Source organism: Zingiber officinale, chromosome 9A (assembly GCF_018446385.1).
Source record: "Zingiber officinale cultivar Zhangliang chromosome 9A, Zo_v1.1, whole genome shotgun sequence".
Lineage (NCBI taxonomy): Eukaryota > Viridiplantae > Streptophyta > Magnoliopsida > Zingiberales > Zingiberaceae > Zingiber > Zingiber officinale.
The window spans coordinates 107,378,811-107,394,799 of record NC_056002.1 but is presented as its reverse complement, the minus strand read 5'-3'; the positions used below and the strand labels follow the sequence as shown (position 1 = coordinate 107,394,799).

The window sequence follows — 15,989 nt, the reverse complement described above, 5'->3', positions numbered from 1 at the left end:
TGTTTAATATAATCTTGTTTAAGCTTATGAGTTTACTTGTTAAGTTTGATTGTGGTTGTGAATTGAAGAGTTGATGATTGATTTTCTTGATTAAATGGTGCATTTTAATTATCCGAGTTTAATTGAAACTAACTTTGTGAGAAAGAAATTAGATCATGCTTAGACCTTGTTGATGTTATAACTTCATTTGAATCTATTCTAGAGTATTCACACATTTATTAGTTGCCCTTGGAAAAAAATACGACTTGGGACTTCTTACTGTACGTGTTATTTTAGTTTACAAATAGATTCCAATCTTTATTAATTTGGAGTGCCTCGTGACATGTAAAAAGGCCGACACCAATCACCTTATACTTTAATCTCCATATTGACTACTATTTCTACCGTTGACTCATATTTGGTGGCTCTTTATCGGCGCATCACTTACATATTTTTTAAAAAACATATAGTTGGACCATTATGTAAGATTTTAAATTTTTGCTCGTATGAAGCGCCACATGTAATAAAGTTAATTAAAATAATTAACACTCACACCTTCCTCCTCCACTATGCACTTTTCTTATCGTAGAAGATTTAATTATCATTTATTATTTGGACAATGAGCATGTACTATATAGTGAATAACTATCAACGATTTTAATTTGTTATCTTCTATCTTAACGGCCCTTTTAAATTGATTTCATAGATATAGAGATTTATACAGGTATATAAATATTGAGCACATGATGAAATTGACTATATCGATCATCATCTCGAAGATCGACTTAACTTATTGTGATAAAAGATGAATATGTTTGTCCCTAATAGCCCCGTCAACCCGTCCTAAGGTCAACATGAAGAAAATAAATCACGGATGACTACTAACCTTTGGAATAGTGACTAGCACATAAAGGAGATATTTACCTCAGCTTTATCGAAATTCGAACCCCAAATCTCATTATGACAACACTTTATGCGATAGCCACTAGACCCATCCGAGGGAACTTAACTTATAATCTATTTCAATTAGAGATGGTCTCTAAAATTTTAAAAAACCTTCTCCTCCAAAATCTTAAACATTAATTTGCTAATGATATTGTTTCATATTATCAAAGCTGTATTAATTAATTAAAAAACCTTGTATTAATTTTATTTTTTCAATTTATATGTATGTGCTATTAGATTTCTTTAATTAATTATTTTCTTTTTTCAACACAATTCAAGTGAAAAAACAAAAGAAGAGCAGAGCAAACAGAAAGTAGATGAGAAAGTAGATAATTAAGGGGATCAACTGATCACACAACTTAACAGTCCGTACGTACGTACAAGATAAAAAGGAGTCTACGTGCCATGCATGCATGTAGCTAATTATTATTTATGCCTCGCTTCAATTTATTCGCTTTTATTTAATAGCTACCCATGCATCATTCGTGGTGAAGGCAACTATTTTTTAGTCACCATGGCGATCTTCCTGTTCGTGGGTTCATCGTTGGGGATCGTCAATATAGGACTGCCGTAGATGACGACGTGGCCGTCGCGCTGCAGGACGAGGATGTACTTGCCCTCCGGGCCGCGGGTGTTGCTATCCCAAATTTGGTTGAAGTTAATACCCTCGAAGATGACTAAGTTCCCGTCGGTCTGCATGCGGGCGAAGCACCTGCTGCCTAGATCGTTGGTTTGGGAGGACCACATGACCTGGTTATTGTTGTCGTCGTACAGCACCAGGTTGCAGTCGGACTGCATGACGAAGGTATAGTCCCCTTCTCTGAGGAATTCGCCGGTGCGCAGCTTGTGACCTCCATAGAGAATGTTCGTGGATTCATCGCTGCGGCCCCTTTTGACGATCACGGCGCCTTTGGAAGTGGCGGTGTTGGAACCGGGGGGGATGGACCATATAGAGCGGCCGAAGATGACGACGCTGCCGTCGTTCTGCAGGACGAGGATGTAGTTGCCCTCCTCGCCGGCGGTGTTGCTCGACCAAACAACCTGGTCATTGTCGTTGCGGATGACGAGGTTGCCGTTGGTCTGCAAGTGGGCGAAGCAGTTGTTGCCTAGGCCGTTGGTGGGAGAGGACCACACGGTCTGGTCGTTGTCGTTCAGCACCAGGGTGCAGTCGTCGGACATCATGGTGAATTTAAAGTTCCCTTCTCTGAGGGATTCGCCGGTGTTCAGCCTGTCACCACCAAAGAGAACGTTGTTGGCCATGGAGGAAGGCAGGAAGAGGCCGAGGAGGAGAGCAGCAGAGAGCATGCCAAGGGAAGCCATGGTTAAGCTACGGATGTCACTCACTTCAGTTAAGTGATTGCTTGTTTAGAGTATCATGCAATTCCCATCTATTTATAGATGAGATGGTGGAAAATTTATTTATTAAAATTAAAGCATTCCGAAATTATACCAAGTGGTTGTCCGGTCGATAATCCAGGTAAATAAATTATCATTGATTTGTAGAGTAGGACAAAACTAGCCAATAAATATATGCCCCTTAAAATATTAAAATAATAAATATTAAAAAAATTATAATATTGACCTAATTTTTACGGAACGTTATTCTGCCAACTCATCCACATTATTTGGTTGGCAGTAAGTCATAATCTTGCTTAAAATTTCTAAATATTTTATCCAATGTTTTACGACAAAAGTTGTGTGATGTAGAAGATATTTTCTGATAAAGTATACAGAAAGTTATTAACAAAAGACATTTATTGAAAAATGATGATTGTAATAATGAATCGGAGACAAGCTAGCCGAAGTTCATGTTTTATGTCCCCATCGGGACGGTGCGATGGTTAAGATATGAGATATTGTCACATGAGATCTTGGGGTCGAAATTCGGCGTGACCAAGCATATCCTCCCCTATGTCTTGGTCATTTGCACTAATGGCTAGTAGCCACCCATGATTTACCTCTTCCGTATTGACCTAGGGACAGGTTGACAGGGGCACTGGGGGCGAACGAATCACCTTTTTATCACATGTTTTTTAAATATCAATATAATAAAAACATATGAGAGCATATCGAACATTAGATGAAAATCAATAGTGCTATATTGACACTAAAGAATATCAACAAATGGATGCATAAAGAAACACAAGTATCCTCATTGCTGGGTTAAGTCGAGTCCAATAGGAAGTTGGCAAAAAATCTAAAGTCTAAGTGGGTCAATGATTAATCAGATACTTATTGAAGAAGTCTTGACAGCTTAAGAATGACCGGATGTTAGGCAATGAGTAGTCTCAACCAGTCATAGATGACTATATGGTTGGGTAAAAGAATCCTAAACTTGATATTAAAGCTTAGGGTTGGATAATCGATCAACTCAATCGAATTTCCCAAGTTCAATCGATTTAGTTTTGTGTCTAATCTTATGGGACTTGCTCCAATCGATTAGGTTGATTACCTAATCAATTAGGAACTTTCACGAGAGCACGGTGAGACAAGAATCAATTGGTAAATTGATTGGAACGAAGCCAATCAATTAAACTCAGTTCTAATCAATTGACTATATTTTACGAAGAATAGAAGAGGTAGTAATCGATTGGGGCAATCATTAAGGTTTGACTAATCGATTAGTTAATCAATTAAGGTATTTTCATGAGAGAACATAGAGTTTGGGAATCGATTAAGCTACTTTTCCTCACAAACAAAAAGCTTCTAAATCGATTGGGCAATCAATAAATTAGAAGTTACCGAATCAATTGGTATAACTCATGAATCGATTAGATGGGTGAAAAGAGTCATTCTATGGGTGCTTGAATGACCATCTAATATGACAATCGATTAAGGCTAATCAATTGGAGTTGTCGAGGTAACTATAGAAAAGGGGGTTTTACAAAGATTTGAAGAGACAACGGTTCACGCTAGTTCTTGAGTTTTGGGCGATAAGTGTTGCTGCACTTTCCAAGCATAAAGAGGCTAACCAAAGCAAGAAAAGAGTAAACAAAGCAAAGTTCATGTTGTAAAATCATTTTTGATTTTCTTTGTGACATAGTTTGTGTTTCTTGTTTGTATTTCTCGTGCTTGAGTCACTACAAGTCTTCTCCGACTCCTGGAAGGAGGTTTTCATAGTATATCTGTGAGAGTGAGGAGCATACCCTCCGATTAGTCACCTCAAGTAGGTGGATATCAAGTAAAATGAAGGTGTTGGCAGTGTGGAGTCTACACTTTTAAGTTTCCGCTGCAAGTCGCGCCTATATGTTCTAACAAGTGGCATTAGAGCTAGATCACTTGTTAGAGCTAGATCACTCTTCTTTAGACTAATTTCCAGAACGAGCAATGAGTTAGAGGAAGAGAAGAAGTTAGAAGTTTAAATGCCTTAAATTTCAATGAGTCAAAGGACTTATCATCAAAGGAGCTCAACTTCGAAAAACATTTCCAACATGGGTTTGGATATAACATTCAGGCACCTCCATTATTCCAAATGAAAATATTTAATATATGGAAATCAAGAATGAAGAGCTTCTTTATGATGGACATAGAACAATAGTTTGCTCTAATGAAAAATTTTGAAGCTCCAAGAGATTCAAAGAGAAAACCAATCCAAAAGAGCAAATGAAATGAGGAACAAATCTAAAAAATCCAAGGCAAATGATAAGGTAACTAAATTATTAGTCAATATTTTGCCTAATAATATTTTGTGCAAGATAGGTTTATTTCAAGATGCCAAGGATTTATAGAGCAAGTTTGCTAAGCTTCATGAAGCTCCAACCTCAACGCCAAGTGAAAACGAATCTAAAGAGAGAGACTCTTTGGATCAAGAGTATGAGGACTTCGAGATTGAGAGTTGATGCCCGACTAAGAGGTAGTCTCTACCTCTAGATTTAATAAGGAACAATGTGCCACCTCTATGAGCTCAACTCATGAAGGTATAACAAATTCATGTATTAAAAATAAAGATCATATAATTTATTTTGAGTGTAGAGAAAAAGGACATTATAAGAGCAAGTGTCCTAAGTTACAGAAAGAGAAGACTAATTTGGTACCCAAGGTGAAGCAGAAGCCAAAAGAGATTTGCCCCTGTTAGAGTGTATACTAAAAGCCTAGCTTTTTGTAAACATTTATTTTGAAATAAAGAATCACATTGGTCAAATGTCTACATTTATATGCTAAGTGTAGTTGTTCAATTAATTTATATTGTAAATAACATAGTGTGTGGCGTCACACACAGAAGATCATGTTATCAGTTCCTTATAAGTTATAAATACTAGCTCATGACTAAAATGGAAAGGAACAAACCATTGGAATAGTCGTAGTGTAATTTGGTATTAGTTTATCTTGACTATAAAATTACACTAGTACACTCTGAGTGTATTGAGCAGGACCATTTGAGGTAGCATCTTTTTATACTGACTATATAAAAGAACAATAACTATGTTATCATGGAAGTTTGTACTCTTAATCATGATATAATAACAAGCACATATAATTAATATCTATTTCTTTAATTTATCAAAGGGTGCGATTTAGCTCGTTAAATCAATAGGCCCGATAAGTTGGGAAATGATATTATTTATATGGTGTGTTGTTGATTATAGAATGAAACTGTGTCCTAGTAATCTAGGTTGATGATGCCCCCTTGAGGAGCTCATAAGGATTGTCATGTAAACCCTGCAGGTGGACTTAGTCCGACATGATGATAAGGTTGAGTGGTACTACTCTTGGAGCTAGATATTAATTAAGTGAGTTGTCAGTAACTCATTTAATTAGTGGATATTCGATATCTTAAACGTAGAGAGACTAACACACTCATGATAATAAGGAGCCCATATATTAATATGGGATTGGTGCGGTAGTACAATAATAACTCTTTAGTGGAATGAGATATTATTGATGAACTCGAGTTGGGTGTTCGGGGCGAACTCGGGAAGCTCAAGTTCATCGGGAGACCAAAACCAATTCCTCCTCTCGGTCCCTATCGTAGGCTCTTATTTATAAAGTCTTATACTCACCTAAACCCAACTTCTTACCCACCTTAAGGTGGCAGGCCAAGCCTAGCTTAGAGCCTAAACTAGGGCCGGCCAAACTAGGGCCGACCAAACCAAGGTTAGATGGGATCAAGTGGTGGCCGACCCTAGCTTGGAACCTAAGCTAAGGTGGCCGGCCACAATTAAAATAAAAGGGATTTTAATTTTTTAAAATCTTTCTTTATGTGGAGGCCATGATTTAAAAAAGAGTTTTAAAATTAAAAATTTCCTTTTATAGTTTCTACAAAGGATTAAGAGAAATGTTTGATATCTTTTCTTATTTGTAGTTAAAAGGAAGATTTTAATTTTGGAGAAAACTTTCCTTTTTGTAATCATCCACATGCTTTAATAGAGAGATTTTTAATTTATAAAAGTTTCCTTTTATAACCAACCATGAAGGAAAATTTTAAAAGAGAAATTTTTACTATAAAATTTCCGAAAACAAATTAGGAAGTTTTAATTTTGTGTTTAAAACTTTCCTTGTTTGGAGGACTTGTAGCCACAAGATGGGTTAAGAGGAAATTTTAATTAAATTTTCCGTATTAGCCATTGGCAAGGAAAATAAGGAAGTTTTAATTATGTTTAAAACTTTTCTTATTTGCCAAGACCAAGGAATATAAAAGAGAGGGTAGAGGTGTCTCACCTTAGACAATACATCTATTATTCCTCTCCTCTCTTCCTTGGTGGTGGCCGACCCTCATCCTTCCTCTCCTCCTTTTCTTCTTCTTTGGTGGCCGGCGGCATCAATCCCTTGGAGCTTGGTTGGTGGCCGGATTTAGCTTGGAGAAGAAGTAGAGAAAGGAGGCTTTGTTTTTTAGCATGCCTTGGAGCTTGGTTAGTGGCCAAAAGTTCTTCATCTCAAGGAGATTGTTGGTGGCCGAAACTTGCAAGGAGAAGAAGGAGGCTTGGGTGGATTTTCGTCTCGGTAGATCGTCGCCCACACGATGTCAGAGATAAGAAGAGGAATACGATAGAAGATCGTGAGGTCTATAAGCTACAAAAGGTATAACTAATTATTAGTTTCCGCATCATAACTAGTTTATTCTTTTATTTAGATCTTGAAATACCAAACACAAGAGGCAAACGATTCTAGGTTTCGAATTTATGATTCAATTTTGTGTTTCTTTTGTTTTTCGATCTTGTGATTCGATTGTTCTTAATGGTTAAACCTAGAGTTACTATAAGGAGATTAAATATTGAATTTCGTTGAAAGGCTTTGTCTAGGAAGTGGTGGATGATCCCATACCCAAGAAGGCCTAGTGCCTCACCATATTTAACCGGGAAGCCAATCTCTGAAATAAATATTTAATCAAATTTGTAATATGGGTGGATTTGGATTAATAATGTTAAGCATCGTTTGTGATCCAAGTCTAAACCTCTAAGAACATATAAGTTGAATTTGGAATCAATAATGTTAAGTTCTATTTGTGATTCCAAATTTAATTTCTAAAGAACACAATAGGTTGTTAGGAATGATTCGAGACTTGTACAATATTTTTGTACAGAGGAACTAGTACGGTATTCCGAGTAGCAACCAACAACCCCATTATACGGAAAGGAAAGGAGCACATTGTGTGTATTTCTTGCTATCAAAAGGAACATTATCAAAACAAATATCCAAGGCGAAGAAATCTGACCAAGAATAAAGAAGGAAACTCAAGTCAAGGGGAAGCTTCCAAGGGCAAAACTAAGGTACCATTAGTTAATGGTACTTATTTAGGTAATGATAAAATGCATGCTAGAAATAACTTTCATCATTTTAGTGATATTTATCATAAAAATAGAAAACATGAAAAATCTAAGGAAAATTACAAATCATTTCATGCTAGAACTATCTTACCTAAGTATAGGAAGGTAGAAAACCATTTAGGCAAAAACTCTAAGGAAATTAGATATATGTCCAAAAGGAAAATGCTCAAGGAAATCATGAAAAATCTAAATTTGAGGATTTAGAGATAAAAAATTAAGTCATGAGGTCAAGACTTGAGAGATTGGAGAGGACCCAAGAGAAAATTGTGGATTTTTTGAGCCGCAAAAACCGCTTTTTGCGTTGCGGAAACCCCGAAATTCCCATGCCACGGATCCGTGCGAAGTTTATAAAACAAAATTTCGTGTACATGTTTTCTAAGCCTAGATCTACTTTAGATCTACAAGATAAATAGGTTACCCTTGATACGAAGCCCTTCGCTTAATCCCGCTCGTCCAAGGTTTGCCGGATTTCGAGAGTATCAAAGTAGATACTCCTCTATGTGTATCCACACAAGCAAGAGATGGAGAAAATCACACAAAAAGGTGTGCTAGCACCTTTGATGGTCACGACAAGGAGGAAGAGAGGGAGAAGAAGATGAGAGGAGAAAGAAGATGGGAGTTACACCAAAAATGAAACTCACACAAAAAGACGTAAGTGCCCGGCCACTTTTCAAGAAGGCTTTTAAACCTCCATGGGATATCAAGAGTCACAACTCTTGATCTCCCTCATGAGGTGGCACACACATGTGCTAGCCTTGATGATGTGGCACATCATAATTGGCCCACTTAATGCCAACTCACAAATGAGTTGGCAAATGGTCAAGTCAAATTTGACCCTTTATCTTCCTCTCAAGTCAAGTCAAACTTGACCACTTCTCTCCCATGGTTGATCTAATCTAACCATTGGTTCAAGTCAATTTTAATTTAATGAATCTCTATTCATTGAATTAAATTGATTCAATGAGTCTAAGTCCAAATTAGACTCATCTTACACGTGAACTAAATTGAGTCTAACTCAATTAGCCTAATTTGGATTACTCTTAATCCAATTTGGTTCATCACATGGACCTAATCCTTTAGGTTCATCAAATGAACCTAATCTCCATCTAATTGCCCTTTGTGTGTGACCCTATAGGTTCTTATAACGTTGGCAATGCTCCTAAACCCATTTAGAAGCATAAGTAATGAGCGGTATCTAGCAACACATCATTACTACCCAAGTTATAAGAATGTTGAGATCCAACATCACCTTGTGACTACTAATTGTGACTCCTCACAATATATGACATTGTCCTTCTATCCTAGACATCTAGATTGATCAATATGAGGCATACATCGTGTCATCCTCTAATCAATCTAAATCTTGAACTCCAAGTAGACTCACTCAATCAAATGAGCTCAATATCTCATATTGACTCATTTGGGCATGACCATGCACTTCGTGGTCTCACTCTATCAAGAATATCGATGTCACTCCCGTCATATAGGAGGGATAGATCCCATCTACATCACTCACATCCCTCCGCATAATTTGTTACATACCCAGTAATCGCCTTTATAGTCCACCCAGTTACGGGTGACGTTTGACGAAGCCAAAGTATACAACTCCTTATGTAGGGAACCATGGTGACTTCAGTTCCAAGGACTAATAGTCATACTAATAATCACATGAGAAAGTATATGACACTCATATAACGATCCATGATACTTTCTCATGGCGGGTCATTCAGTATACATTCTCCAATGCATACCCATGTGTCAACTTGATATCTCCATATCCATGACTTGTGAGATCAAGTCATCAAGTTGACCTACATGCTAGTCTCGTTGCATTAACATTGTCCCTGAATGTTAATACTTGACTAGGAATGATTAAGAGTAGTGCTCCCTATATTTTCTCACTATCGATTCAACTAATCGATTGATATAGATAAGAACATTCTACTCAAGGACGCTATTATACTTAGTTATTTGGCACCAATACAAGTAAGTATAATAACCAAAAACAAATGCCTTTATTTATATATAAGAATATGATAGAACGAGTCCATACAACAATCATCAAATGATTGGCTCTAGAGCTCTAACTAACAAACATGACAAATAATGTCAAACGTTTAAAGAAGCAAAACCTAGGTTTAGAAAGACAAAAGTCATCTAAGGGCAAGAGAGGTTTGTAACAAAAACCTAAGTCCAAGGAAAAAGTGTTCTCATACTATAGAGTTCCATATAGTTATGGAACTTGAAGGCGCTGGAATTCCATTCTGTTTAAATTTCCCCGTACAAAAATTGTACAAGTACAGAACTATTCTTAGCAACCCGCATGTTTGATCAGACATGTGTTTGATCAATCAAGCAAGTTCTTGACAGATCAAAGCACACCTTGATCGAAGTACAAGATCGCTGACCTCTTGTGTTGGTATTCAAAATCGATACAAATAAAACTCGATTAATTATGCGGCGGAATTAAAGAACTAGTTGTACCTTTCCTTTGTAGCTGAAGATCTCTTGATCTTCTGTCGTATTCCTCTCCTCTTCTTGGACGTCATGTGGGCGACGATCTACCAAGACAACACCACCCTCCTTCTCTTCTCGGTTTCCAAACTGCCGGCTACAAAAGGAGGCTCTAGGATGGGGCACCTTCTCTTCTTCTTCTTCTTCTTCAAGCCGCCGCCCACCAAGGAGTAGAAGAGGGGGACACCGGCCTTAGCAAGGAGGGGGCCGTCGGCCCTAGCAAGGAGGGGGGCCGCCGACTCTTAGCAAGAGGAGGGGAGGGGCGCCAACCACAAGGAAGAGAAGAGAGAAAATTAGGTTTTAGGAGCCACCACCTACTCCTTTTTATAGGCTTACCGTCGGTTACAAAGAAAGAAAAATAACAGAATTCTATTTAGAAAAAATCTCCCTTTCTATAACAAAGTTAAACCAAGCCAAGTTAAACCAAACCAAGTTAAACCAATCCAAGTTAAACCAAACTAAGTTAAACCAAACCAAGTTAAATCAAACCAAGTTAAATCAAACCAAGTTATGGATGGGTGGATGCGAGGCTTTATATAGAGGCTACAACAGGGACCTAGAGGAGGAATTGATTTAGGCCTCTTGATGGGCTTGGACTTCCTGTGTTCGGCCCGAACACCTAACCCAAGTCCATCAATAATAACACATACCACTAAAGGGTTATTATTGAACTACCGCACCAATCACATATTATAATATGGGCTCCTTCTTATCATGAGTGCGTTAATCTCCCTGTGTTTAAGATATCGTATGTTCGCTAATTAATTGAGTTACTGACAACCCAATTAATTAACATCTAATTCGAAGAGTAGTACCACTCATCTTTATTATCATGCCGGACTAAGTCCACCTACAGGGTTTACATGATAATCTTTATGAGCTTCTCAAGGGGACATCATCAACCTAAATAATTAGGATATAGATTCCTTCTATAATCAACAATACACCATATAAATAGTACAATTTCCCAACTCATCCAGCCCATTGATTTAACGAATAAATCTCACCCATTGATAAGTTAAAGAAATAAATACTAAGTATACGTGTTTTTTATTATATAGGGATTAAGAGGATGCACATCCATAATAACAAAGGTTCGGTTCTTTTACGTAGTTAGTATAAATCGAACAACCTCAAACGGTCCTGCTCAATACACACATAATGTACTAGTGTAATTTTATAGTCAAGACAAACTAATACCAAATTATATTACAACCGTTCCAATGGTTTGTCCCAATCCATCTTGGTTGTGAGCTACTATTTATAATTTATAAGGAACCGATAACATGATCTTCTGTGTGACACCATACACTATGTTATCTATAATATAAATTAAATGGATAACTACATTACATATATATAAATATAAAATGCAGATATTTGATCAAAGTGATTACCATTTCAAAATATTTCAAAATATTTCAAAATATTTCAGATGTTCATACAAAAGCTAGGCTTATAGTATACATCCCTACAGAACTAACCCTAGATCAAGTCAAGATTACAAGGGAGGTTATTCCTAGAGTTAACTTTGAGGAGACTAGTGTAACTAAGACTTCTAAAAAGCCTAGGAAAGTTATTAGGAATGTTTCTAGGAAAGTTATCCCTTGTGAGTACTAAAATACCCAAAGAGCACAAATATATTTTGGGTTCCTAAGAGTGTATTCTCCACACATTAGATGGGTTTAGGGTATGCCAACCCTAATTGGAAGGGTAGCTAACCTAACCATAGTGAAGTTATCATTGTAGGTCATTTTTCAAGATACTTTGACATCTTGAAAATGAGAAGTTAAGTTTTACTCTTGAAGAGAAAAAGTGTGTCAATCAAATTTTAAAAGTATTGGGTTTGATTAAATTGACACAATTATGATTGAATTCAAAGGAATGCCAAGTTGGGACTTTGAGATTTTCTAAGGAGATGAGGCAACTCAGGCTTATTTTGGCATAGTGATTAGTTAAGTATGAAACTTAGATGAAAATCTAGGTATTTTTTATGCTATAATTGTCATATTTTGTGTTCTCTATCACATGCAATGATTGTTGGTGCAAAAAACACTAGATGATCGAACTTAAGTTTTGATTATGGTAAAAGGTTAAAAGTTAAACTGTCTTGTAATTTAACAAGTGTGACTGAGTGTGCAAGAAAGTTCTAGTTGAGGCTAGGCAGGTGGAAAGTTCTAGCTGCGGTTAGTGTCATGCCTCGAAGGTAAGGGTGCCCAATCGAAAATCGGACAACACCTCCCCTGTAATAGTGATAATTGGAACCAATATACATCAACACTCAACATATAAACATATTCAATAACCCACACGACTAGATATAAGCACAACCACACAGTTTATAAGCAGCCCACACGGCTGAAAGTAACACAACCACGCAGTTTATAAGTAGCCCACACGGCTGAAGGTAAACACAGCGGAAATCATAAAAAAAATATACGAATGTAAAACCAATAAAGCAATTACCCCAAAATACCTGACATCACCAGACTAGACTCCAAAATCCACATCAACTAGTTAGAAAGCAAATACACAAAATCAATATACCACCCAAACAGAAATAAGACCGAAAAGAAAGTTATCCTCGGATGTGACATGGGATTGGCAACCAGGACTCTCCAAGCATCCTTGATTCATCTACCTGCTACCTGATGAAAGAAAAACTAGTTTGTGGGGTGGTGAGTGCTGGGACTCAATGGGTAAAGGAAAGATAGTGCATGAACATAATATACAAATAGAGAGTGAGCCAACAGTGTACAGTCTCATAAGGAAAATAACATATACTAAAATAAAATAGTAATATATGCTCATACCTGAAACCATATCCTATGCTAGGTAATAGAAGATCAGGAGTAATACCGATCGACTACTGAACTGTTCATCACTACGAAGGTATCATGTGAGGTATAGACATTCTATCAATAAGTAGATCGGAGTCGACAACATATGATCAATACATATATAGCTCAACAAGTATAAATGTATCACATGGAAAAACGAACAATTGTAAACCTAAGAAAGCAACAACATAGGCAGGTATAACAATAATAAAAGCGTATGCACTGATGGTCACTCCCACTCACCCCTTTGCTCCATGACCCCTGTATGGTCGAGAGGTCGGGTCAGTGACAAACTGTACAACACTCCAGCTACCACTTTCTCAAGTGGTCGAGTGGATAGTTGCATAGTAGCTAACTAGCTACATCTGCGACGGGGGTCCCTGCTGCTCGCAACTCCAACTTCCTCTACTCGTGAGTGAGTGAGTGGGGGCATGATAGGACAAGCGGCATCTGCTCCAACTACCACTCTATCGAGTGGACGAGCGTGCGACCCTGGTCAACAACTCTCTCGACCGCAAGGGAGAATTTGTCGTTGACATGCATGTAATGATATGATGCGCAAAATATAACAGTCATCATATACATATAAATAAGAATCAGGTATACTACATGAAGCCAACATGCTCAATACGATACATAAATAAACAATAATCAAAGCATACAAGGTTGGTATCTAATATCTGCTAAATATCATAGATGACAACAAGAGACTGTATGGATATCGAAATGAATAACTCAAAGGTTTGAGTGGAAGTATCAAGTACAAGAAATATTATGAGTGGAGTCAAGGTAAAGCAGACCTTATCAAAAATATAGCTCATGCACCAAGTTCCAAAGAACTAAAGAAAGTCAAAAATAAGAAGTACCCGCCTCAAAAGAAGATTGTGCTAAACAATCCCCACGTCGAAGTGCTCGTTTCGAAACAACGTCCTGTAAATCACATACTATACAGTTTAGCTATTCACATATGAATTAAACAGCTAAATCTAATCCCTCGAACCTATTTAAGGTAACTCCAATCGAATACGATCATTGATCAACCCCCAATTAATGTCTAGGTCTTACTAAAATAATTCACCACCTATACTAGAGTTAAGTCAATTTAACTCTAATTACTCCATCACCTTCATTAGATTAAGTTTAATCCTTCAATAATACACATCACTTCACAATTGATAACCATTCTAATAATCCTGATAATGATCATGCTATTATCTAAATCAACCTAATAATCAAATAACCAATCCATAACTGATCACAAACTCCAACATCCCGTTATTATCCACTACACATCATGAATCAAACATGCATAATCATCTTCATGATCCATTTCTAACCACCAAATCTGATAATCAATCTCATCATATCTAAAACCTTCCTTCACAATTCACATGCTCTAATGAATTAACCCTCCAAGACACCCTTGAACAAAAACTCATCTATCATGCAAATGGACTTATATAGCTATACAAAATTAACCAAGTTAAAAAACCACTTAGATAAGGTAGAATTTATTACCATACAACTCTTCTGGTGGCTGCTCATAGTGGCTGGCAGCAAGTAAATCAAGATCGAACAGTGGCATCAGGGTAGCGACGATGCGGGTGAGGAGGAAGACAGCGAAGCAGTGATATCTGACCCTCTATGGTCATCGACGTTAATGCCTAGCAGCCTGTGATCGACACAATTAGGATCGAGAGAAGGGAGGAGAGATTGAGAGGTGACCTCGAGCAAGGATCCAACATGATTAGACGACGATGAATCAATGGCTAGGACTCAGTCAGAGAGGTGAAATCGGGTGCTCGGCTCCTAATCGATGCTTGATGTCCGCGACCAAGAATAGGAAGGAGGCGTCAGGGTGGCAGCGACCAAATTGGGAGAGGCAAGATTGCATAGGAGAGAATCCGGAGCGATTGGGGAAATCCACACCAGTGAGGTGGCCAGTCGGTCGGGGCGATCTTGCTAGTGATCAGCGATGGATCGGAAGTTAGGGCACAGAGGAGGCGGTCGACACTATAGGGAAGAGACGCAGGGGCTGGTGTTGCTCCTTCCTTCCAGCGACGGCTACACTCGGCGATGACTGCACTTAGCGACGGCTGCACTCGGCGATGGCAGAGATGACGGAGGAAGAGGATCGGCGAAGTTAAGGCAGCGTCGCGAGATGAGGAAAGGTTTCGGCGAGGGAAGAAATAGGGTACAGGAAAGAAATAAGAAAAAGGAAAAAGAAATCTTTAAGGAAATTAAATATTTCCTCATTTAAATAAGCTAGTTTAAAAGGGCTTTCCCCTAGCCCAATAATTTAACTCCTTAACATATGTCATACGAGCTCCGAAAAATTCTCAGAAAATTTCTAAAAATTCCTAAAATTCCAATAAGATTATTTCTCAAATAACCTTATTATTTGGGTATCGTATTTTATAGTTAGACAATAAAGTCTTGGTCCGGGAGACTAGGCAAAGTCTTAGTGGGTCGAGGATGTTAGGCAATAGCCTAGAGTTGAGGGTGCTAGGTGAAAATTTTGGGAGTCACGGATACCAAGTGGAAGACTGGACGGGTCAGGGATCGAACATCCAACATGAATATCTAATGTCTCGGACACTGAGAAAAAGTCCAGACGGTCTGGAGGATAGATCTGACAAAAGGTAATTTCTCCCGAGAGGAATAGGTGAGGGCGCGCTCCCCGTTAAGGGAATAGTAGACATCAGCCCGACTTAGATTTTCAGTGAAACTCAAAGTTAGGGCAGGATAATTTGGAGGCTGTCAAAGTTATTTTTTATATAGTTTGCCTATTAGTCTAACTCTATTTTACAGGAAATTAACATTTTACAGGTTAAGATATTTACCTTGTTCGGTCGACCGAACGTCGAGATCATTCGACCGAACCCTAGTGTAACGACCCGCCTCCTACTGACTAGGCTGTGAGGTCGGACAGTCACATTATGTTGTG

At 37.9% G+C, this 15,989-nt stretch overlaps 1 long non-coding RNA gene across 1 annotated transcript; it reads right to left on the bottom strand.

The window, feature by feature from the left end:
- Window positions 1-12,628: 12,628 nt before the first annotated feature.
- LOC122021556 lies at window positions 12,629-15,244 on the bottom strand. Its single transcript, XR_006122576.1, has 2 exons — window positions 14,786-15,244; window positions 12,629-14,714 (listed from the first exon to the last, which is right to left on the bottom strand). It is a non-coding gene; the product is annotated as an uncharacterized LOC122021556 (long non-coding RNA).
- Window positions 15,245-15,989: the final 745 nt, after the last annotated feature.